Below are 22855 nucleotides of genomic sequence, written 5' to 3' on the forward strand. Positions count from 1 at the left end.
AACCAGCATACGCAGCAAATAATAAGGAGAGATAAGCAATTCCACAACCAGTAGAACTAGGGCAGCACGGTAGCACAGGTGATTAGCACTGTCGCTTCATAGCACTAGGTTCGATTCACTGACTGTGCGGAGACTGCACATTCTCCCTGTGTCTGCATGCGTTTCCTCCGGGTGTTCCGATTTCCTCCCACAGTCCAAAGACGTGCAGGTTAGGTGGATTGGCCGTGATAAATTGCCCTTAGTGACCAAAAAGGTTAGGAGTGGTTATTGGGATATGTGGATTGGGTGGAAGTGAGTGCTTAATGCGGGTCGGTGCAGACTCGATGGGCCGAATGGCCTCCTACTGCACTGTATGTTCCATGTAACCATTGGAGATCTAAGACCTCAGCTCTACAGTCCTGTCACATCCAGTTGTGAACGCTGGTGAACAATTAAACAACTCACTGAAGGAGGAGGTTCCACAAATATCCTCATCCTCAACTGTAGAGGAGCCCAGCACATCATTGCAAAAGATAAGGCTGAAGTATTCACAATAATCTTCAGTCAGAAGTGCCGAGTGGATGATCCATCTTGGCCTCCTCTGGAGGCCCCCAGCATCACAGACTCCATGTGATATCAAGAAACTGAACACTGCAAAGGCTATGGGCCCTGACAATGTTCCAACAACAGTCCTGCAGACTTGTGCTCCAGAACACCCCTAGCCAAGCTGCTCCAGTATAGCTACAACACTGGCATCTACCCGGCAATGTGGAAAATTGCCCAGGAATGTTATGTACACAAGAAACCGGACAAATTCAACCCAGCCAATTACCGGCCCATCAGTCTACCCTCGATCATTAGTAAAGTGATGGAAGGGGTCAGCAACAGTGCTATCAAGTGGTAATTACTCAGCAATAACCTGTTCACTGATGCTCAGTTTGGGTTCTGTCAGAGTCATTCAGCTTCTGACCTCATTTAGGCCTTGGTTCAGCCATAGACTAAAAGTTGAACTCCAGAGGCAAAATGATCAAGGCGACATTTGACTGAATGTGGAGTAAAGGAGGGAGTCCATGCAAAACTGTCACTGGGTCAAAATCTCGGAATTCCCTCCCTAATGGGCAACTGGGGTAGGCAATAAATGCTGGCCTAGCCAGTGATATCCTCACCCCATAAATGAATAAGAAAAAATTAGAACAGATGCAAAGGGAACAAACATTTCTACTGGAGGAGAAAAGGGGTGCCAATTGGTTTGCAAATTCAGTCTGACTGGTTGACACATTTCCAACCAATAGCACCCCTTTTATCATGCGGAATAAATTACTGCTCCCTTTGAAATAGAGGCGACTGGCCACAGAGGCCAAGCATTGGTGGCCACTGATGTGGGCAAGTGCTGGGACAGCCTGTTGAGAAGGCCTCCCTCAGTCCCAGCTGTGTTGGAAGAATTTAGGTGCTCTACCACCACCGCAACTCAATGCCAACTCAAACCCTCCAGCAACATACTGTCCATACTAACTCAATGACAACTCATGGCTCTTGCATGCCCATTCACCCTGTAGGCTGTATGTACATAATCAACGAGCCATATAATAACAAGGACATGTGCAAAACTGTTAAAAGGCATCGTGCATGCATAACGAGGCGAGGTTGTGACCAATAAAAGCATTAGCTTTGGCAACTGAAGTAAATTATTGACTTTGCTTGATTGCCATTCACCAAGTTGTTCCTTTGTCAATGTCTCAATGTTTATTTGGGCAGAATTAAGTGATGTGAAGTGTTTTAAGACTGTTATTGATTTTTTAATGGTCTAACTGATTGATAAGGTTGTGGGAACAGCGGTTTTTCTCTTGAAAGATAATTTGTGAAATGATTTGGTTTTTTTCCCCTCAGTAATTCCATACATGCCATTGTTATTATATGGCTTGTGGACATTATGAGAAGCCAGACGGAGGTGGTTGGGAGGGCATGAGTTATCACAGACAGTATGAAGAGCCATGGGGAGTGGCTAGGGGCACTCAGTTAAAATAGAAGGGCATGGGGGACATGGGTAAGACCTTTTAAACTACCCTCTCAAAAGATTCCCGAATTCAGACTTTGGGGCGAGATTCTCCGACCCCCCGCCGGTTGCCGAAGTCTCCGGCACCGGTGATTCGGTGGGAATCGCGCCGCGCCGGTTGGCGGGCCCCCCCGCCTGATTCTCCGGCCCGGATGGGCCGAAGTCCTGCCGCTAAAATGCCTGTCCCGCTGGCGTAAATTAAACCACCTACCTTACCGGCGGGACAAGGCGGCGCGGGCGGGCTCCGGGCGATCTGGCCCCGGGGGGTGCCCCCACGGGTGGGCCTGTGCCGTGGGGGCACACTTTCCCTTCCGCCTCCACCACGGTCTCCACCATGGCGGAGGCAGAAGAGACTCCCTCCACTGAGCATGCGCGGGAATGCTGTCAGCGGCCGCTGACGCTCCCGCGAATGCGCCGCCCGGAGATGTCATTTCCGCGCCAACCGGCGGGGCACCAAAGGCCTTTTCCGCCAGCTGGCGGGGCGGAAATTCGTCCGTTGCCGACCTAGCCCCTCAAGGTTGGGGCTCGGCCCCCAAAGATGCGGAGCATTCCGCACCTTTGGGGCAGCGCGATGCCCGTCTGATTTGCGCCGTTTTGGGCGCCAGTCGGCCGACATCGCGCCGTTTCCGGAGAATTTCGCCCCAGGTTCTGCCTGCAATTTTTAAATGACCTGAATCAGAATGACTCCAGGAGAATCTGGGCATCTATTTTTATTTAAAACTCAAATACTACTGCCTTATTTTATCTACATTTGTACGTTCAGGGAATAATATACAGTACATGAACTCTTAAGAGTTATGCACAAAAGGTAATGCTCTTACTATCTACTCCCATCTTTGCTTTTTTCCCAAAATATATCATTACAATTATCTCTATTAAATTGCATTGTCTACCAGTTTATTCATTGGTCTTGTGGCCAAATGTCGCATCCGTGCCTCTGGATCAGAAACTCCAAGTTTAAATCCAACACCGGGATTTGTTGGCTATGGAAGGAAAGTTCATAATGTGTTCAATGGGATGATAATCAGCTCAGGAATCCTTCCAACACTTCCCCAAAGGAAAACAAAAGAGAAGATACGCTAAAAAAAGGTTTATAATAATAATAATGTTATGTCACAAGTAGGCTTACATTAACACTGCAATGAAGTTACTGTGAAAATCCCCTAGTCACCACATTCCCGCGCCTGTTTGAGTACACAGAGGGAGAATTCAGAACGTCCAAATTACCTAACAGCACGTCTTTCGGGACTTGTGGGAGGAAACCGGAGAACCCGGAGGAAACCCACGCAGACACGGGGAGAACGTGCAGACTCAGCACAGGCAGTGATCGAAGCCGGGAATTGAACCAGGGACCTTGGAGCTGTGAAGACATAGTGTTAACCACTATGCAACCGTGCTGCTAACCTGTTTACATTTTCCTGAAGTAGTCTACAGTCCTCTTGAATGTGTGCAGGTTTTTCACCTGAGGTTCAATTTTTCCATCCCAGTGATGACAAGCTGGGAAACTGAAGGACTGGATACGGAGGAAGAAAGTATCAGGAGGGAAGTCCAAAGTCTTCCCGCTGCCATGGAAAATAACAGAGGTGGGCACCTCAGCAGTGTGGCCACCCGGAGCCATTCAAGTCCCCAGTTAAAGGATACCACCCTCGTAACTTGCATTTCTCTGTCAGGAGAGCCCACCTTGTGGGGATACTGCCAGCTAAGCCATGGTGGCCTCCTAGCCGGTTCCCTGAGGAATGGATATTCTTTCTTCATCTCCATGGCCCACAGAGGGTGGCAATAGTTTCCCACAAGGCAATGGTGCCACCACTTCCCCAGCCCTGGGGCCTGCCTCCAGTTGTTTCAAACAAACTTAGTCATCTTTGATGGTGCCTCAGCACTGAAGCACCCGCTCCTTCATCTTCCAGCCTCTACAGTGGCCACCTGTAACCCACAACTTGGTCACTTGCGTCAATAGAAATTTTGAAGATTGTATTCCTTAACCCGAGATTTAAATCATCTTTTTACACTGAAAATAAAAGTGCAGCCAGTACTAATCTCTAGGGATCAACCATCACTAGCCCAAGCAGTATGAGGTTACACGAACAGATTAGTTTCTGTCATAGAATCATAGAATTTACAGTCCAGAAGGAGGCCATTCGGCCCATCGAGACTGCACCGGCCCTTGGAAAGAGCACCCAACCCAAGCCCACACCTCCTATTATACCATAATCCTTTTTTCCCAATAAGCTTTTTGTTGACTGGATACACCACATGCAGTAGTGTAGATTTATCATAATAGAAAAGCATCAATTTCATCCGTTTGGCTCCTCGGTTTCGATCAAACATCATTGCAGCTCCTGTGACAGTCCTACATGCCTGAAGAGTCTTGTGTTTTGGACAGCTGAATAGGCCCTAATCTGTGGAAATCCCACCTTAAGTCTCTCCACCTCTCTTTCCTCCTTTAAGATACACCTTAAAACCGAAATGTTTGACCAAGCTGTTGATCACCATCCTAATATCTAATAATGTGACTCTGTTTCAAGTTTTTCTTAATTCCAGTTCTTTGAAGCCTAGTGGGATGTTTGACAATGTTAAAGGTGGTATATCAATGCACATTGTTGCTGTTGTTGCTCATGTTTGGTCACTCATTGAGTAGTTATGTACTACAGTTGCTTCACATTGCAGGATGTGCATGTATCTGGTAATTCGAGGATTAGCTCAATCAGCCTTTGATGGGATTTCCTCCAACAAGGGCCTCATTCACTCCTCCAAGCAATCCCCCACCCAAAACTATTGGCTCCTTCTGGATGTGGCCAGTTTACTGTCACCCAGTAGTCAGGATTAACTGGTCACAGGAAGCACCATCTACCCTTACTATGGTGCCGATTTGAATATCCGTGATTACTTTTAATAAAGAATTAAAGGTAGACTTCCTTTAACAAGTTGGTGCTGGCTGCCTTTAATTATCCCGCACAATTCTCAATGCTCACTAATCTTATCATGAATCATGAAGTCTCAGAATTTGCCCACAGCAAATTTTTGGTTTGTCATTCTTTTCTTCTTGAAAAAAGGCATTAGGTTGACCACTCTTCCAGTCTCAAAGTATAATTTAAATAAGAATTCAATAATTGTGCCAGAGCTTCATTGCCTCCTCTCCGATTCCTGTCATCAGTCTGCAGTGGATGCCTTCAGCACGTGCTGATTTATTTAGGTGGAGTTCGAGTAATGTTTTATTTTGGAACCCATTTCTTTTCTCTGAAAGATTTATTTTCTTTTTTTAATCCTCTCCTTTAAACAATGTTCTCATTTTTACCACCCTTTGTTTGAAGAAAACCCAATGTGAGGTGCTTTTGTTTTGTTATAAATGTAAATGCTTGGAATAGGCCAGTGTGACAGGAATCCTCCCTAACAGCTGTAACAGTGATTTCTACCTTACCCATGTTTCAAATGTTCATAATAATGGGCCTGATCTAATCGAATGGGGACAGAGTCCCGTAGCGCGATTAGTTGGATGTTTCCTGGCGTTCAGAGTGCCGAGAAACACTGCAGTAGCTAACGTTCCAGCGAGCAGAGCTCCCCACTATACAAAACGCGGCTAATGTGCGACCTCGGCTGCACGTTGCCCAATCAGACCCCTTATTCAACTCGAGTCGCGTTGAATAGCCATGTGTTTCTCAGCACTGCGAGTACCAGGAAACACGCGGTTAAACATGCTCGCTAGGGGACTTTGTTCCCTTTTGGGAGAATAGCACCCATGATTTACTATAAAAGCCATACCAGTCAAGCACAGTGGGCGGGATTCTCCACTCCCGTGCCGAAGTGCCCACGCCGTCGTGAACGCCGTCGAGGTTCACGATGGCGCGAAACGGCCCCTATCCCGACCGATTCAGGCCCTGACAATGGGCTAGTATCGGGGCCGCGTCATCTACACGCGCCAGGCCTTGTTGCCGCGTAAAGGCGGCGCCGCATAGATGACGCGGCCGGCGCCGCATATCTGGCGTCACCCGCGCATACGTGGTTGCCGTCCTCTCTGAGTCCGCCCCGCAAGAAGATGGCGGATGGATCTTGCGGGGCCGCAGAAGGAAGGAGGTCCTCCTTCAGAGAGGACAGCCCGACGATCTGTGGGCACCGATCGCGAGCCATGCCACACTTGAGGTACCCTCCGGTGCAGGATCCCCCCTCCCCCCCCGCCGGTCGCCCCCAGCGTTCCCACGCTGTTCCCGATGGCAGCGACCAGGTGTGGACGGCGCCGGGGGGAACCCGCCGTTTTGGCCTGGCCGCTCGGCCCATCCGGGCCTGAGAATAGCGGGGGTGCCGGAGAATCACCATTTTGGGTGTCTCCGGCCTTCGGCCCGCGGAACTCGACAGGGCTGTTCCCGCCGCTTGGGAGAATCGCTGGAGGGTGTCGGACCGGCGTCCTGGGAAATTTTGGCGCCCCAGGCGATTCTCCCAACCAGAGCGGGAGTGGAGAATCTCGCCCCATAGCAATTAAACAATGGTATGGGTAGGCAGCCACAGTTGCTTGAGCTGCTTTAGAGCTCTCAAATGAAGCGCAGTTCCACAGCTGCATACGCAAACACAATCATGAGGCTCGCTAACCTCTGACTGCCAGTGGCATTTTCAAAGATAGAAAATAGTTGATAAAGGTAGTTAAGCTCTCTTCTACCATTACAATCTATTCAAAGACCTTTTTCAATTTAAAAGCTTGAAAAGTCAGCCCAGATGCAATGGCAGTAATGCTATACTGCAGTTCAGCATTGTTATAATGTAAGAGGATTGTGCTGTAACAACTATATCACAAGATGCACGGAATTAGATTTTCCACCCACTGGCTATGAATGGTTGAGAAATACAATCAGTGGATTTGAAAATTAAAAACAATGCACGGCCAAGGTAAGGAGGGGATTGTTCTCCAGCTATGTCACATTGGGTATATTTTCTTCTCTGTGAATAAATACTTGTCTGATCTATATTACCACAGTTCCCAACCTCTTTAAAATATATTACATTCAAATAACAATCTGGAGCTTATAAAAATATATTTAAAACAGCACAGGGAGAAAATTAAACACAGTTGTTTGTGATAAAGACATGAGCATTTAATCCTACATTTAACCACATAAATATAGAGCATCCTGTTCATTTAAGTAGCTTCTAAACAGTCCAAATGTTAACACAATCAATTCAACATTGACTTTAAGGATTGATTTCCTGAATGTTATTAAATGATTACTTCGGCTTGCTTTTACAATAAGAAAATGGGCTCATTTTTACAATACGTTGCCACACCTCCTCTTAATGGGCAGCCTCCATTTAATATGCCATTGAAGCACTACTTTCCCCAATTGTGAACTGGGGGCATCTGTGCATAGTGCGCTTTTCAGTGACTAATCAATTAGGCAGTAATTCTGTTCCAGCAATTCTTTTGGCTACAATATCAGTATTCGTACAGATTAAACAGCAGCACAAAAATCGCAGATGGAATATTCCCAAAGTAGTCCCTGGCCAAATGGCGGGACCATTCACGGGTTGACAAAGCATTAACAGCTGGAGAAGGATTTTCTGAGGCTCATTAACTTTTTTTTAAAAATTCATTTACGGGATGTGGGCTTCGCTGGTTAGGCCAGCATTATTGCCCATCCTTAGTTGCCCTTCAGAAGGTGGTGGTGAGTTGCCTTCTTGACCGCTGCAGTCCTTGATGTGTGGGTACATCCACTGTGCTGTTAGGGAGGGGGTTCCAGGATGTTGCCCCAGCAACACTGAAGGAGCAGCAATATATTCCCAAGTCAGGGTGATAGGTGACTTGGAGGGGAACCTCCAGATGGTGCGATTCCCAGGTATCTGCTGCTTTTGTCCTTCTAGATGGGTTTGGGAGGTGCTGCCTAAGGAACCTTGGTGAGTTACTGCAGTGCATCTTGTAGATGGTACACACGGCTACCACTGTTCATTGGTGATGGAGGGTTTGAATGTTTGTGGAAGGGGGAGAAACTACGAGGACTGCTTTGCCCTGGATGGTGTTGAGCTTCTTAAATGCTGCTGGAGCTCCACTCATCCAGGCAAGTGGGGAGTATTCCATTAACTCCTGACTTGTTTCTTGTATATGGTGGACAGGCTTTGGAAGGTTGGGAAATGAATTACTCGCTGTAGGATTCCTAGCCTATGACCTGCTCTGGTAGCCACAGTATTAATGTGGCTATTCCAGTTCAGTTTCTGATCAATGGTAATGCCCAGGATGTTGATTGTGAAGGATTCAGTGATGGTAATGCCATTGAATGTCAAGGGTGGTGGTTAGATCCTCTCTTGTAGGAGATGGTCATTGACTGGCACTTGTGTGGCACAAATGTAACTTGCCGCTCGTCAGCCCAAACCTGGATAATGTCCAGGTCTTGGTGCATTTGAACATGAACTGCTTCATTATCTGAGGAGTCTCAAATGGTGCTGAACATTTGGCAGTCACCTGTGAGCATCCTCACTTCTGACCTTATGATGGAAGGGAGGTTACTGATGAAGCAGCTGAAGATAGTTTGGCCTACGACACTGCCCTGAGAAACTCCTGCAGTGATCTCCTGGAGTTGAGATGATTGACCTCCAACCACAACAACCATCTTCCTTTGTGCAAAGTATGACTCCAACCAGCAGAGAGTTTTCCCCCTAATTCCCATTGACTCCAGCTCCTTGACGCCATACTCGCTCAAATGCTGCCTTAATGTCAAGGGCAGTCAATCTCACCTCTGGCATTCAGCTCTTTTGTCCATATTTGAACCAAGGCTGTAATGAGGTCAGGAGCTGAGTGACCCTGGCGGAACCCAAATTGGGCATCCATGAGCAGGTTATTGCTGAACAAGTGCCGCTTGATAGCACTGTTGATGATTCCTTCCATCACTTTGCTGATGATGGAGAGTAGACTGATAGGGCGGTAATTGGCTGGGTTGGATTTGTCCTGTTTGTTGTGTACATGACGCACCTGGGCAATTTTCCACATTGCCGAGTAGATGCCAGTGTTGGAGCTGTACTGGAATAACTTTGGCTAGGGATGCGGCAAGTTCTGGAGCCCAAGTCTTCAGTACTATTGTCAGGGCCCATTGCATTTGCAGTATCCAGTGTCTTCAGCCGTTTCATGAGGAGTGAATCGTATTGGCTGAAGACTGATATCTGTTATCCAGGGGACCTCTGGCGGAGACCAAGATGGATCATCCACTCGACACTTCTGGCTGAAGATTGTTGCGAATGCCTCAGCTTTGCCTTTTGCACATACGTGCTGGGCTCCTCCATCATTGAGGATGGGCATATTTGTGGAGCCTCCTCCTCCAGTGAGTTGTTTAATTGTCCAACATAAATCATGGCTGGATGTGGAAGGACTACAGAGCTTAGATCTGATGCATTTGTTGTGGAATCACTTAGCTCTGTCTATTACTTGCTGCTTATGCTGTTTGGCACACAAGTAGTCCTGCGGCGTAGCTTCACCAGGTCAACATCTCATTATTCGGTATGCCTGATGTTGCTCCTGGCGTGCTGTCCTGCACTCTTCATTGGACCAAGGTTGATCCCTTGGCTTGGTGGTAATGGTAGAGTGGGGGATACGTCAGGCCACGAGGTTGCAAATTGTGGATGAATACAATTCTGTTGCTGCTAATGGCCCACATCACCTGATGGATGCCCAGTCTTGAGTTGCTAGATCTGTTCGAAGTCTCCCATTTAGCACCGTGGTAGTGCCACACAACACGATGGAGGCTATCCTCAATGTGAAGATGGGACTTTGAGTCACAGTATTAGCATTCTGCTTCTTGGTTTCCTGGCCAATCAGGGAGAGTGGGTGGGATGGTGCACTGTATCTGTCAAAGGAAGGATTTTTAATTAAAAGGACCAGGACATGGGTTAAAATGGTTCAGCAGCACTTGGGAGACTACTCCTCCGATCTCTCACTCTTTCTTGGAGGTCCTGCTGGATTAAACTGAGCCATCCCAAGGACAAAAGGAAGAGCACAGTCTCTCCAACTAAGCACATGTGGATGGAATGGGCCGAGGAAAGTCAACCGCTGGAATGCAGTCCGTCCAACCTGCAGACAGTGCACCAAGAGGACCAGGATCTCAGAAAGTCATGGCTGGTGAGTGGAATAGCATTTTCAGATGCCAAGTCCCAAACTCTGCCTAAGCCTGTCTCTCCTCCACAGCAGTCCTGAGGAAAACACACACTCATATTATTGCCCTCTACTAACCATGCCTCACAGTCACCTTCCACAAATGTTGTCCTTCCTTCCTCTCTTTACTAGCCATTTCAAACACTCATATCACTCTGCTTTCCCTCCCTTCGGGGAAGAGAGCACACTGCCTTGGGGAAAGGTAGAGACCCTTGCAGGAGGTGGTGGTGGGGGGGGGGGGGGGGGGGCACAGTGGGGTAGCCTTCAGTTTCAGGCACTGACAATGTAGACTCACATACTCCAAAAGGAGGAAGGTCTTGTTCCAGAAGGCTGAAGATACCAGCAGCTTATACTGCTGGTCATGCTATTTCTCCTCTTTTTCCGCATCTGAGATGGAAAGTGGGGGTTCAGAAGCTGTTCCCACGCCCTGTTAAATACTGGCAGCTGAAGGGGAACGAAGTGCAAGTGCTAAACAGGTGAAGTGACTTTGAAGCAGTTGGTAATCTCCTGTCAAGCACTGATAGCATTATTTTAGAGAAGAAGTGCTCTGAACAGTCGCCTCTCTTCTGGCTGTTCCTGGAGCTCTTCAGTTTCACTGAAGAAACTCTTCCTTCTATGCACTCACCTCGTTGACCCTGGTGAGTTGCTGATTGCTCTGTAAACAGATGCTGCTGCTCAAACCAGAGCTGAAGATTAAAGCGTTACCCAATGTCTTATTTGAACATTTCAATTTCCTATCCAAAGCTAGATGAGGGTGCCTCTCTCACTTGAAACTCAAAAGTGACAGGTTTTCAATCCAATGTCACTTTTAAGGGATTTAATTCCTGCACACAGCTTGCACATGAAAACTCCATCAAATGTGTCAGCAGTGAAAATGGTGAAGTTTACCTTTTTGAGCTCAATATTATTGAACAATACAGTTTTTTGGCTGTCTAAGCAGAAATGCATGAGATTTGAAGCAATTTTAAAGAATCATCCTTTTGATGTGCTCCAGGTTAGATTTATTTTCCCGATTGTCTCACATCCTTCATTGTAACGGTGTTCAGATATGATGGGAGGAGAGTTGTCACCAGTCAGGTAAGAAGTGTGAATTACTTATGCTCCAGCATCCATTCTCTGACCACTGTGGATTAGGAGGGGAAGTGAGGGGATGAAGGTGGAGTGCCACATAATGAAGGCATTGTGACAGCTGATAAAGAAACAGGCACACACTTGCATTCTCCTTCTGTTGTGGTCTCAGACCAGTTTAACATTGATGTTGTACAGCCCCCTAAATGTGTTCAGGAGGCATCCAGCTGTTTCTGGTGGATTAATCTGTCACAGGAGTCAACTCCAGAGTTATAATGGTGGTCAGCCAGTTCAGTCTATTTGTATGATTTTGACCACTCTTCTGTCCTGGTACTGTCAAGCACAGATTGAGACAAGGTCAAGGCCACAGTGCTGTTGACCGTGGTTTCACTGCAGTCCCCCATCTGTCATTAGGACATGTATTTTTAACTAAATGTTTTTTTTTTTTTTTAAACACTGAAGAAAATTCTACTTGTTTTAGAAAGTTTGAAAATGTGATTTTTAAAAAAAATCTCCACTTCCGTGGGCATGTTGGCCCACTTAGCAATGTTCTCTCAGTGTTCCCTCAGCACATTTCTTTAAAGTATGTTTCTTCTTCCTTTATTTCATCTATTATCCAGTTTCTATGATCGTATTTTGGGCCGACTATTTACGACACACTTTAGAGATCTACTCAGCTGCTTCTTACCTGGAAATCTTCTCTTCTTTAATTCCGCCCCAATTTCTTTCAGACTCACTTCTCTTCACAGTACATCAAATTTTCATGCCTTTTATTCCAAGCATACAGTTTCATCTTTTCATGAGACACTACCTCCATGATCATGAAGGAGGCTCTCCCTGAAACAATTACCATCACTTTGAACTGAGTAGTTTCTATTTTACAGTTGGTTAATATATTTGACAATATTGAAAGGATATTACTTAATAAATTAAATCAAATCTGTATATGAAATATAGTTGCTTCCATGAAGCTGCGCAATATTAAGCCTGACTAATTAAATTCCCTGATAACTCAGTGACTAAATCCCCTGCGATGTTGTAAATATTTAGTACCACCACAAATGTAATCATTAGCTGCATTCCAAGAGTTGATGCCTGTCATGATATTCAAACACACACATCATGATAGACACACCAACAGACAAATCAGAACACACAACACCACAACCAATGACAGAAAGATATAAAAGCACAGACACGACCCCTGGTGGTTAGTAAGAGCTGCAGAGGAGAACCAGGACAGAGCTATTGCCAAAGACACTCAGGGAGACAGCACGTGCAGAGTATCCAGAACGAACTGTATTATAAGAGTTATAATAAAATAGAGTTGTACCACATACAACTGTGTTGGCTCATCTGTGCACCAGAGCACCCAACACCACATGGTACAGGAGTGGATCGATACCTGCCGGCATACCTCAGTGTACACAGACAACCAGCAGTGCCCAGGCATGATGTACGAGCTCCCGGTTCCGCAGACGCTCCAGTGCGACGGCGACCTCCACGAAAACTGGCGGCGATTCCGGCAAATGTTCGAGTTGTTCCTGGCGGCAGCTGAACTCAAGGACCTGGATGATAAGGAAAAAATTGAATTTCTCCTCGTCGTCGCCAGTGCAAGGGCAAGAGCAATGTTCAGAAGGTTCAGGTTCTTCAGGAGGCAGCAAAGGCACGATTACCAGGCAGTCATGGGCAAATTCGCCAAGTACTGTGAAGAATACGCAATCCAATGGGGACTTAAAGGTAAGAAAAGCTGCAGTACTCACCTCGTGGCTGGGATCCCGGAGCCCGAAATCCCGGGCCTGAGAAAAGGCTGGGTCGAGGTCGGCGGCCATCTTGCTAAAGGTATAACGCTAGCACAGTTGCGCGAGAAGTGCGCAGAACCGGAAGTTTCGTTTGCGCATGCGCAATATGGTGCGCATGCGCAGTTAAGAAAACGGCCATCGGTAAAGGAACAGCGATCTGAGCATGCGCAGTCGCTTCCTACGTGCTACATACCGAGCGTCAGGATGTCAGAGGCCCAAGACTGGACCAATTTAAAAGGGAAATGTCCCAAATCCAATTTAAAAGGGAAACGTCCCAAATCAAAAAAACAAAAATCTGTTAAAGCTGTAAAACAACCTTCCTTCACCTGGAATGACAGCACAGTGCCGCAAATTGACCCAGGAGATGAATTTTACCTCCGAAGAACCCTCCGACAAGCAGTTACCTACGCACAAGCCGATGATTCCGACCTTGAATACTTCGATGACGATTTTTACAGTGTTTCCGGACCTCGCGAGCCCAATGATAGCTCCGTGGTCCTATATGACTATGACTCGGACGAACCTTTCGTGTTGCACATTGGCGGCCCCCACATTGAATCCGACGCAGATGCGGATTCATTTTTCGGATTTGAGGATCTTCAACCCAGCAGATATGACGTTCCAACTTATCAGTACCGGATGATGCTGCAGCCTGACATTAACAGACAGGGAGCGGTGCAAGCACACGGAGAGTGCCCTGCTGCCACACAGAGCGTGGTCCACGTCCCGCTCAACGTTCCCGACTCTATGAAAGACGACATGCAAGACTCCAGAGTGCAGTCCTCGCATGAACCAGAAGTGACTCCAGTGTCACAAGCTTCCACAGCAAGCTCGTGGACAGCCTCCACGATAGAAGCAACGCAAGACTCCAGAGCGCAGTCCTTGCACGAACAAGAAGTGACTCCAGTGTCACAAGTCTCCACAGAGAGCTCGTGGACAGCCTCCACGATAGAAGCAACGCAAGACTCCAGAGCGCAGTCCTTGCACGAACAAGAAGTGACTCCAGTGTCACAAGCCTCCACAGAGAGCTCGTGGACGAACTCCACGATGGAAGGAACGCAAGACTCCAGAGCGCAGTCCTTGCAGGAACAAGACCATGAGGGTCTAGCAACCTCTCCTGACCAACCAGCGGCAGACGATGCAAGTCTGCCATGCTCCCGTGAACAGCAAGAAGGCTATAACAGCCTACCATGCTCCACTACACAGCAGCATGACCATGACGGTCTCTCATGCTACAATAAAGGGCACAGCGCTGAAGACTGTTCAAGCCCAACTGAAGACAAGCCAAAGGAATCGCCTCGTCCAAGCCCGAAGAAAAAAGGTTTATGCGCTGACCTTCAGGATCATTGTAGCCGAACAGAGATTAATAATGCAGCACGGCCACAGAAGGATGCTGAGGATTTGCTAACGAAATTAATTGAATGTTTAGCTTGCAAGGAGCAGACTGAGAATTGCCAGTGTTTTAGTACGGATCGAAAAAATGGACAAGACATTGATCCTCAGGTAATGGAAATAACACAACCTGAATCATATCTACAGCAGGGACAAATGTCTCCCTTCAACACAATGCCGCAAAATCCCAACTTCGGAGACCAGCAGTTCGTCAGTAATGACTCTTCAAACCTGGAGGGGAACATTAATTGCATTGAACCTATACACACTCCACTGATTATTGAGCAGAACATTGGAGCAAGAATCCTGAGGACACCGACATCGAGTAGCCAGATAACGAATTTAAAACCCACAGCAGTTTCAAGTGAACCAAGTGTGCTTTCCACTAATGGTGAAGATGCAGATAAGGTTGACCCGATTATCCATTGTACCACACTAACCCCAGTGATTAAGCAGTTATGTATGGGGAGTATAATGTGGGCAATTGAGAACAGTAAAAGAGAGACTGTGACCATGCCAGTCCCAGCAAAATCAGACCCAGAGACCATGAAGGCATGTACATTAAACAAAGTTACATATGAGGTACCTGAGAAGAAAAGTGAAACGGAATGTTCTTTGGAAAATGGTACAATGTCGATAGAAACAGTGGATCCTGTATTCGAGACCATACATATGGGAGAATTTGGGGGTAATAAACAAGGTTCTGCAATGTCTGGGGGAAGATTTAAAGTTCCAAAGAAGAAAAGCCCAAATGAAGGACAATGGCAAGACAATGACAGTCCACCGACATGGTGTGCACCACCAGATGAAAACTCTGACAATTTACCCAACCCTAGTGAACAGCAAGCTGCTAATGACGATCTATCCACGGGATGTGAGACGAGTGACGACAGCATCCCACTTCCCATGCAAAAGGTGCAAGGTGACAGACCTCGCCTAGTGCGTACCGAGGCACTCAACGATCACGGTGGGACCACTGACGACTGCGGTGGCGGCGCACCGCTTCCACCCTCGATGGCTCGAGCCTCTCCAATGGTTGGTGCATTCCTGCATGTTCCGACTCCAGAAGTGCAGCTTCAGGGAATCTCGGCTGCCTCCAGTGAACCTGTTGGGACTCCGGACGGGGGGCATCGACGGAAGGCAGACCGGACTCCAGATGGGGAGCAGCCAAGCGCCGACTCTGATCTGCGCACGCCAGACCTTGCTCCGGACGGGCGGTGTCGCGGCCTCGGTGATGGCACGCTCAGGGTGACGGCAGATGCCACGGCGACAGGGAATGGATCGCGTGGCAGTCCCACTGGGTCGGCAGTGGCAACCAGCACCGGCGGTCCAAGATGGACACACCAACTCGCGCCATCGCCAGACGTTGATACGAGCAACAATTCTCTCTCCAAGGCGACATGCTTCGACGTTTCTCTGCGGAGTCGCCCTTCCGGCACAGCAAGTGGCCGGAACCAGCGGACACGGTCTTGGCCAACTTCCACATCTGGCACAGTCATCGCCTTGCATGACATTAGTGATGGTGCTACTTCGATGGCAACGACCCATCGGCTACAAGATGCCGTCCACCACAAACATAAAAAGAAAACAGACTCCACCTTGTTCCTGGCATGCAGGGCGGATGGATTGGTGCGTAGGCGCAATCAGCGGGCTTTGTGCCGCCTTCCACGCTCGCAACTGCACCGTACGCACACGCCGGATCCTCCACTGGTTCCCAAGGATGACTTCGTGGAGATGCCACGGATCATGCCCCTTCCATCGCCACCAGAACCAAACCACAGCCAGGGCACCACTAACAAAGATGTTGAATGTTATATTTGCAAGAATGAAAAAAACCAAGCACTGCATGAAGTACGACAAATGGTAAAGTAGAGACTTCGGCAACAGCATCACCTCCAACAGTCCAAGGTGAACCAGTGTGACCCCAAATCTCCACAGCTGAACCGGCTTGAGGACCAGCCCATTCTTGAGGCGGTCACCCATTAGACTGGACTTATAACGCTGTTAATACGTTCAAAAAGTCAAACACTTCTGTATTATAACCTGTTGTTGTTTATTGTTCCAGATATCGTCTGACCGGACCAATGTTCAAGTTTTTTTTCTCTCGCATCCAAGTTTTGTTATGGTACAACCTTGTTAGTGTGACGCACCCGACATCGCCCCATGTAAATAGTTACGTCATAAACACACGCTGTACACAACACAAACGCACACTCTTAGATGCACTCACGACACAATCATATTTATAACCACGTAGGCACTTGTCTTTGTAAAAAGGGGGGATGTCATGATATTCAAACACACACATCATGATAGACACACCAACAGACAAATCAGAACACACAACACCACAACCAATGACAGAAAGATATAAAAGCACAGACACGACCCCTGGTGGTTAGTAAGAGCTGCAGAGGAGAACCAGGACAGAGCTATTGCCAAAGACACTCAGGGAGACAGCACGTGCAGAGTATCCAGAACGAACTGTATTATAAGAGTTATAATAAAATAGAGTTGTACCACATACAACTGTGTTGGCTCATCTGTGCACCAGAGCACCCAACACCACAATGCCTTGTCAAATTATATCCACCCAGCTCCAGGAAAATCTTTGTCCAAGATTTTGTTTTGAGAGTAACTTCTTCAAGTCTGGGACGCGATCCAACGGCCGAGGCGTAACATGGCCGCTAAAGCGGGGAAACCCCGATCTCGGGATCTAGCCTGCTCACAAAGTCTCGAGAGATCCAACGTGATCTCGCAAGACGTTGCAATGTGAAACCCCATTGATTCGGGGGGCCTCGGAGATCGGGATGCCATTTAAAAATGGTGTCCTGATCTCTTGCTACAATGAGGTGAAATGAAATGAAAATGAATGAAATGAAAATGAATGAAGGGAGAATTCCATTGTACAAAACGGGGCTATGTGCGGCCTCAGCTGCGCGTTCCCCATTCAGGCCCTTTGTTCAACATGAGTTGCGTTGAATAGCCTTGTGTTTCTCGGCACTGTGAGCGCTGGAAAACATGCGGCTAAAGGCGCTGGCTGGGGGACTTTGTTTCCTTTTTGGAGAATCGCGCCCCAAGAGTCAATACCTTACAATGCAAAATTCACCATGTTATGGCTCTCTGAGCTGCAACATTGACAAGCTCCACTCTTTCTGCCAATCAAACTTGTACCATACAACTTCTGAATATCAGCGCAAAGTGAAATTACCAGTGAAGTGTAAATGCAGCATTATAAGTACTTTACTGTCTCCTGCTTTATCTTCCAGTGCACCTGAATGAAAAGATGGACCATCTTCTCACAGGTCCCAAATAATTCTGCATAAACTGCTGCAAATTGTTGTGCAAAAACCTGCAGATCTATCTCTTTGAAGTTTTAGTGTGAGTCATCCTAAAGTCTGTATAAAAGACAGACAGAAAGCGCACATTAGTAAGCATTGCGCAGGTCAAGGAGACACAGCCTGAGTGAGAGAGACACAGACCGAGTGAGAATTTGGTAATTTGGTGCAGTGAGGTAATTCGGTGAAGAGTGGGAGAAGGTGCTTTTTCCCTACTGTTTTGTTCTCTCTCTTTCTTCGGGCCTAATTTCGGGAGCCGTTCGGAGGAGGAGGAGCAGTCTCTGAGTATAAAAACCTAACGGTAACTTCCTGTTTTCCAGTTTTTTCCCCCAAAAGTGACGTTAGAGGGAAGCTGTGATCTGATTGGTTGATAGCAAATCTGCCCCAAATTAAAAAAAAAACACAGCTAAACTCGTAAGCTTAAATTAAACTAATTAATTAATTAGTGATGGCTGGTCAGGTGATGTGCTTGAGCTGCTTGATGTGGGGGCTGGCAGATCCCATTGCGAGCTGCAGCGACCACATCTGCAGTAATTGTTGGCTGCTCGAAGAGCTCCGGCTCAGAGTTGATGAGCTGGAGTCTGAGCTTCAAACACTGAGGCACATCCGGGAGGGGGAGACTTACCTGGACACTGTGTTTCAGGAGGCAGTCACACCTGTCAGAGTAAGTAGTTTAAATCCTGCCAGTGGCCAGGGACAGCAGGGTGTGACTGCAAGTCAGGCAGGTAAAGGGAACCAGCAGTCAGGAACACAGGAGCCTCAGCCCTTGACTCTGTCCAACAGGTATGAGGCACTTGCTCCCTGTGTGGATGGCGAACAGGATTGAAGGAAGGATGAGTCAGCTGACCAAGGCACCATGGTTCAGCAGGCCATTCAAGGGGAGGGAGTAAATAGGCAAGTTGTAGTTGTAGGGGATTCTATTATCAGGGGGATAGATAGTATCCTTTGTGAGCAGGATAAAGAGTCCCGCATGGTATGTTGCCTGCCCGGTGCTAGGGTGCGGGACATCTCTGACTGGCTTGAAAGGATACTGGAGAGGGAGGGGGAGGATCCAGTTGTTGTGGTCCATGTCGGTACCAACAACATACACAAGTCTAGGAAAGAGGACCTGTTTAGAGATTATAAAGAGCTAGGATTCAAATTAAAAAACAGGTCCTCAAGGGTCATAATCTCCGGATTACTGCCCGAGCCATGTGCAAATTGGCATAGGGAGGCAAGAATAAGGGAAGTTAACACGTGGCTGAAAGAGTGAAGTGGGAAAGAGGGGTTCCTTTTCATGGGACACTGGCATCAGTTTTGGGACAGGGGGGACCTATACCGTTGGGATGGTCTCCACCTGAACCGAGCTGGGACCAGTGTTCTGGCGAAAAGAGTAAATAGAGTGGTCAATAGGACTTTAAACTAAAGATTGGGGGGGGAAGGGAAAGTCAGGGAACCAAGAGGTGAAGTAATCAGTGGGAAGCGTAGCTGCTTAGGAATACAAAAAAGCACGAAAAGACAAAACTCAGGAGAGGTTACGATAGTCCCCATCCCACAAATTATGACACAGTGTATGGAAAGGCTCAGTAAACCAAGGTCCACCACACTAAGAAAACAAAAAGGGACGGTCAATAGAGAATTAAAGGTGCTATATTTAAATGCGCGCAGTGTACGGAACAAGGTAGATGAGCTTGTGGCCCAGATTGTGACTGGCAGGTATGATGTGGTAGGCATCACAGAGACATGGTTGCAGGGGGTTCAGGACTGGCATTTAAACATCCAGGGATTCACAACCTATCGAAAAGACAGAGAGGTGGGCAGAGGGGGCGGGGTTGCCTTGTTAATTAGGAATGAAATTAAATCGACTTCCGGGTGCGGCGATGACCAGCTGAGTCGCACGTTTCGGCAGCTCCCGGTGAAACGGACTTTTGGGCTCTTGATAGGAGCCCCAACGGCAATTTTGACGGCTAAAAACACTGTGCGGTAAACCAGAAGGGAATCCCCCCTGGATACGGATGAAAAAAGGAGAAAGTGGCCGGATTGCAGTGGATCCTTTAGAACAGCGGCAAGGAAGGCAAGCAAAAACCAAGATGGCATCGGAAGGTGGCAGTTTAACATGGGGCCCTGAACAACAAGAGTTCTTGAAATGCTGTGTGGAAGAGCTCAAAAAGGAAATGAAGAAAGAGCTGTTGGCCCCGATACTACAGGCGATCGAAGGGCTAAAGGAGGAACAAAAGACCCAGGAGCGGGAGCTTCGGGTCGTGAAGGCAAAGGCAGCCGAGAATGAGGACGACATACAGGGCCTGGTCGTGAAGACGGAGACGCATGAGGCACATCAGAAACGATGTGTGGAAAGGTTGGAGGCACTGGAGATCAACAAAGGAGGAACAACCTGAGGATTCTTGGTCTTCCTGAAGGTGCGGAGAGAGCGGACGTCGGGGCATATGTGAGCACGATGCTGCACTCGTTAATGGGAGCGGAGGCCCCGGCGGGTCCGTTGGAGGTGGAGGGAGCATACCGAGTGATGGCGCGAGGACCGAGAGCAGGAGAAATTCCCAGAGCCATAGTGGTGAGATTCCTCCGTTTTAAGGATAGAGAAATGGTCCTTAGATGGGCAAAGAAAACTCGGAGCAGTAAATGGGAGAACGCGGTGATCCGCGTTTATCAAGACTGGAGTGCGGAGGTGGCGAGAAGGAGGGCGAGCTTTAATCGGGCCAAGGCGGTGCTTCATAAAAAGAAGATAAAATTTGGAATGCTGCAACCGGCAAGACTGTGGGTCACATATCGAGGGAGGCACCACTACTTTGAGACGGCGGATGAAGCGTGGACTTTTATTGTGGAAGAAAAACTGGAATGAGCGGGTTATTAAAAAGAATGTTTGAACAAAGTGGTGGGGCGAATGTGGGGGGCGAAGAGGGGGGTTAAAAAGGGGGGAAAGAGGAGTTTTATGTACTAATCCTGCGATGTGGTAACTTTTCTCTCTTCCACAGGTGGTGATGGGGGGAGGAGGGGAGGTGGAGGAGATGGGGCGTTGGCCATTGGGGGCGGGGCCAAGGGAGAAGCTTGGTTCCCGCGCTATGATAATCATGGCGGGAATAGAGAAGCAGGAAGGAGGGGGCGTCGCACGGTGCGAGCCGAGGTCATGGGGGGGAAGCCGAGGTCGGCCAGAGTTTGCTGACTTCTGGGAGCAACATGGGGGGAGTAATTACGCTAGCGGGGGATCTAGCGGGGGGGGGTGGAGGGGGGAATTACTGGGTTGCTGCTGCTGGGGAGAGGGGGGAGCTGGTATGGGAGGGGATGGGCGGGGGGGGGGGGCACCGCCTGGGGGAGATACAGCTGCGTGGGAACCGGGTGAGGAGCTGGAAAAAGGGGATGGCTAATCAACAAGGGGGGGGGTAGGAAGCCCCCCAACCCGACTGATCACGTGGAACGTGAGAGGGCTGAACGGGCCGATAAAGAGGGCACGGGTACTCGCACACCTTAACAAACTTAAGGCAGATGTGGTTATGTTACAGGAAACGCACCTGAAACTGATAGACCAGGTTAGGCTACGCAAAGGATGGGTGGGGCAGGTGTTCCATTCGGGGCTAGATGCGAAAAACAGGGGGGTGGCTATATTAGTGGGGAAGCGGGTAATGTTCGAGGCAAAGACTATAGTGGCGGATAACGGGGGCAGATACGTGATGGTGAGTGGCAAACTACAGGGGGAGACGGTGGTTTTGGTAAACGTATATGCCCCGAACTGGGATGATGCCAATTTTATGAGGCGGATGCTAGGACGCATTCCGGACCTAGAGATGGGAAAGCTGATAATGGGGGGAGATTTTAATACGGTGTTGGAACCAGGGCTGGATAGGTCGAAGTCCAGGACTGGAAGGAGGCCGGCAGCAGCCAAGGTACTTAAAAATTTTATGGAGCAGATGGGAGGTGTAGACCCGTGGAGATTTAGCAGACCTAGGAGTAAGGAGTTCTCGTTTTTCTCCTATATCCATAAAGTCTACTCGCGAATAGACTTTTTTGTGCTTGGAAGGGCGTTGATCCCGAAGGTGATGGGAACGGAGTATACGGCTATAGCCATTTCCGATCACGCTCCACACTGGGTAGACTTGGAGATAGGGGAGGAAACAGGAGGGCGCCCACCCTGGAGAATGGACATGGGACTAATGGCAGATGAGGGGGTGTGTCTAAGGGTGAGGGGGTGTATTGAAAAGTACTTGGAACTCAATGATAATGGGGAGGTCCAGGTGGGAGTGGTCTGGGAGGCGTTGAAGGCGGTGGTTAGAGGGGAGCTGATATCAGTAAGGGCACATAAAGGGAAGCAGGAGAGTAAGGAACGGGAGCGGTTGCTGCAAGAACTTTTGAGGGTGGACAGACAATATGCGGAAGCACCGGAGGAGGGACTGTACAGGGAAAGGCAAAGGCTACATGTAGAATTTGACTTGCTGACTACGGGCACTGCAGAGGCACAATGGAGGAAGGCACAGGGTGTACAGTACGAATATGGGGAGAAGGCGAGCAGGTTGCTGGCACACCAATTGAGGAAAAGGGGAGCAGCGAGGGAAATAGGGGGAGTGAGGGATGAGGAAGGAGAGATGGAGCGGGGAGCGGAGAGAGTGAATGGAGTGTTCAAGACATTTTATAAAAAATTATATGAAGCTCAACCCCCGGATGGGAGGGAGAGAATGATGGGCTTCTTGGATCGGCTGGAATTTCCCAAGGTGGAAGAGCAGGAAAGGGTGGGACTGGGAACACAGACCGAGGTAGAAGAAGTGGTGAAAGGAATTAGGAGCATGCAGGCGGGAAAGGCCCCGGGACCGGATGGATTCCCAGTCGAATTCTATAGAAAATATGTGGACTTGCTCGCCCCGGTATTGACGAGGACCTTTAATGAGGCAAAGGAAAGGGGACAACTGCCCCCGACTATGTCTGAAGCAACGATATCGCTTCTCTTAAAGAAGGAAAAGGACCCGCTACAATGCGGGTCCTATAGACCTATTTCCCTCCTAAATGCAGATGCCAAGATCCTGGCCAAGGTAATGGCAATGAGAATAGAGGAATGTGTCCCGGGGGTGGTCCACGAGGACCAAACTGGGTTTGTGAAGGGGAGACAGCTGAACACGAATAT

The 22855-nt window shown here is 48.3% G+C and overlaps 1 protein-coding gene across 5 annotated transcripts in view; it reads right to left on the reverse strand.

Moving 5' to 3' along the window:
• Positions 1–22855, reverse strand: part of LOC140426929 (protein phosphatase 3 catalytic subunit alpha-like) — a 603583-nt gene that overhangs the window by 211235 nt on the left and 369493 nt on the right. The gene's annotated exons all lie outside the window — the stretch shown is intronic.

The sequence above is a fragment of the Scyliorhinus torazame genome, chromosome 7 (assembly GCF_047496885.1).
Source record: "Scyliorhinus torazame isolate Kashiwa2021f chromosome 7, sScyTor2.1, whole genome shotgun sequence".
Lineage (NCBI taxonomy): Eukaryota > Metazoa > Chordata > Chondrichthyes > Carcharhiniformes > Scyliorhinidae > Scyliorhinus > Scyliorhinus torazame.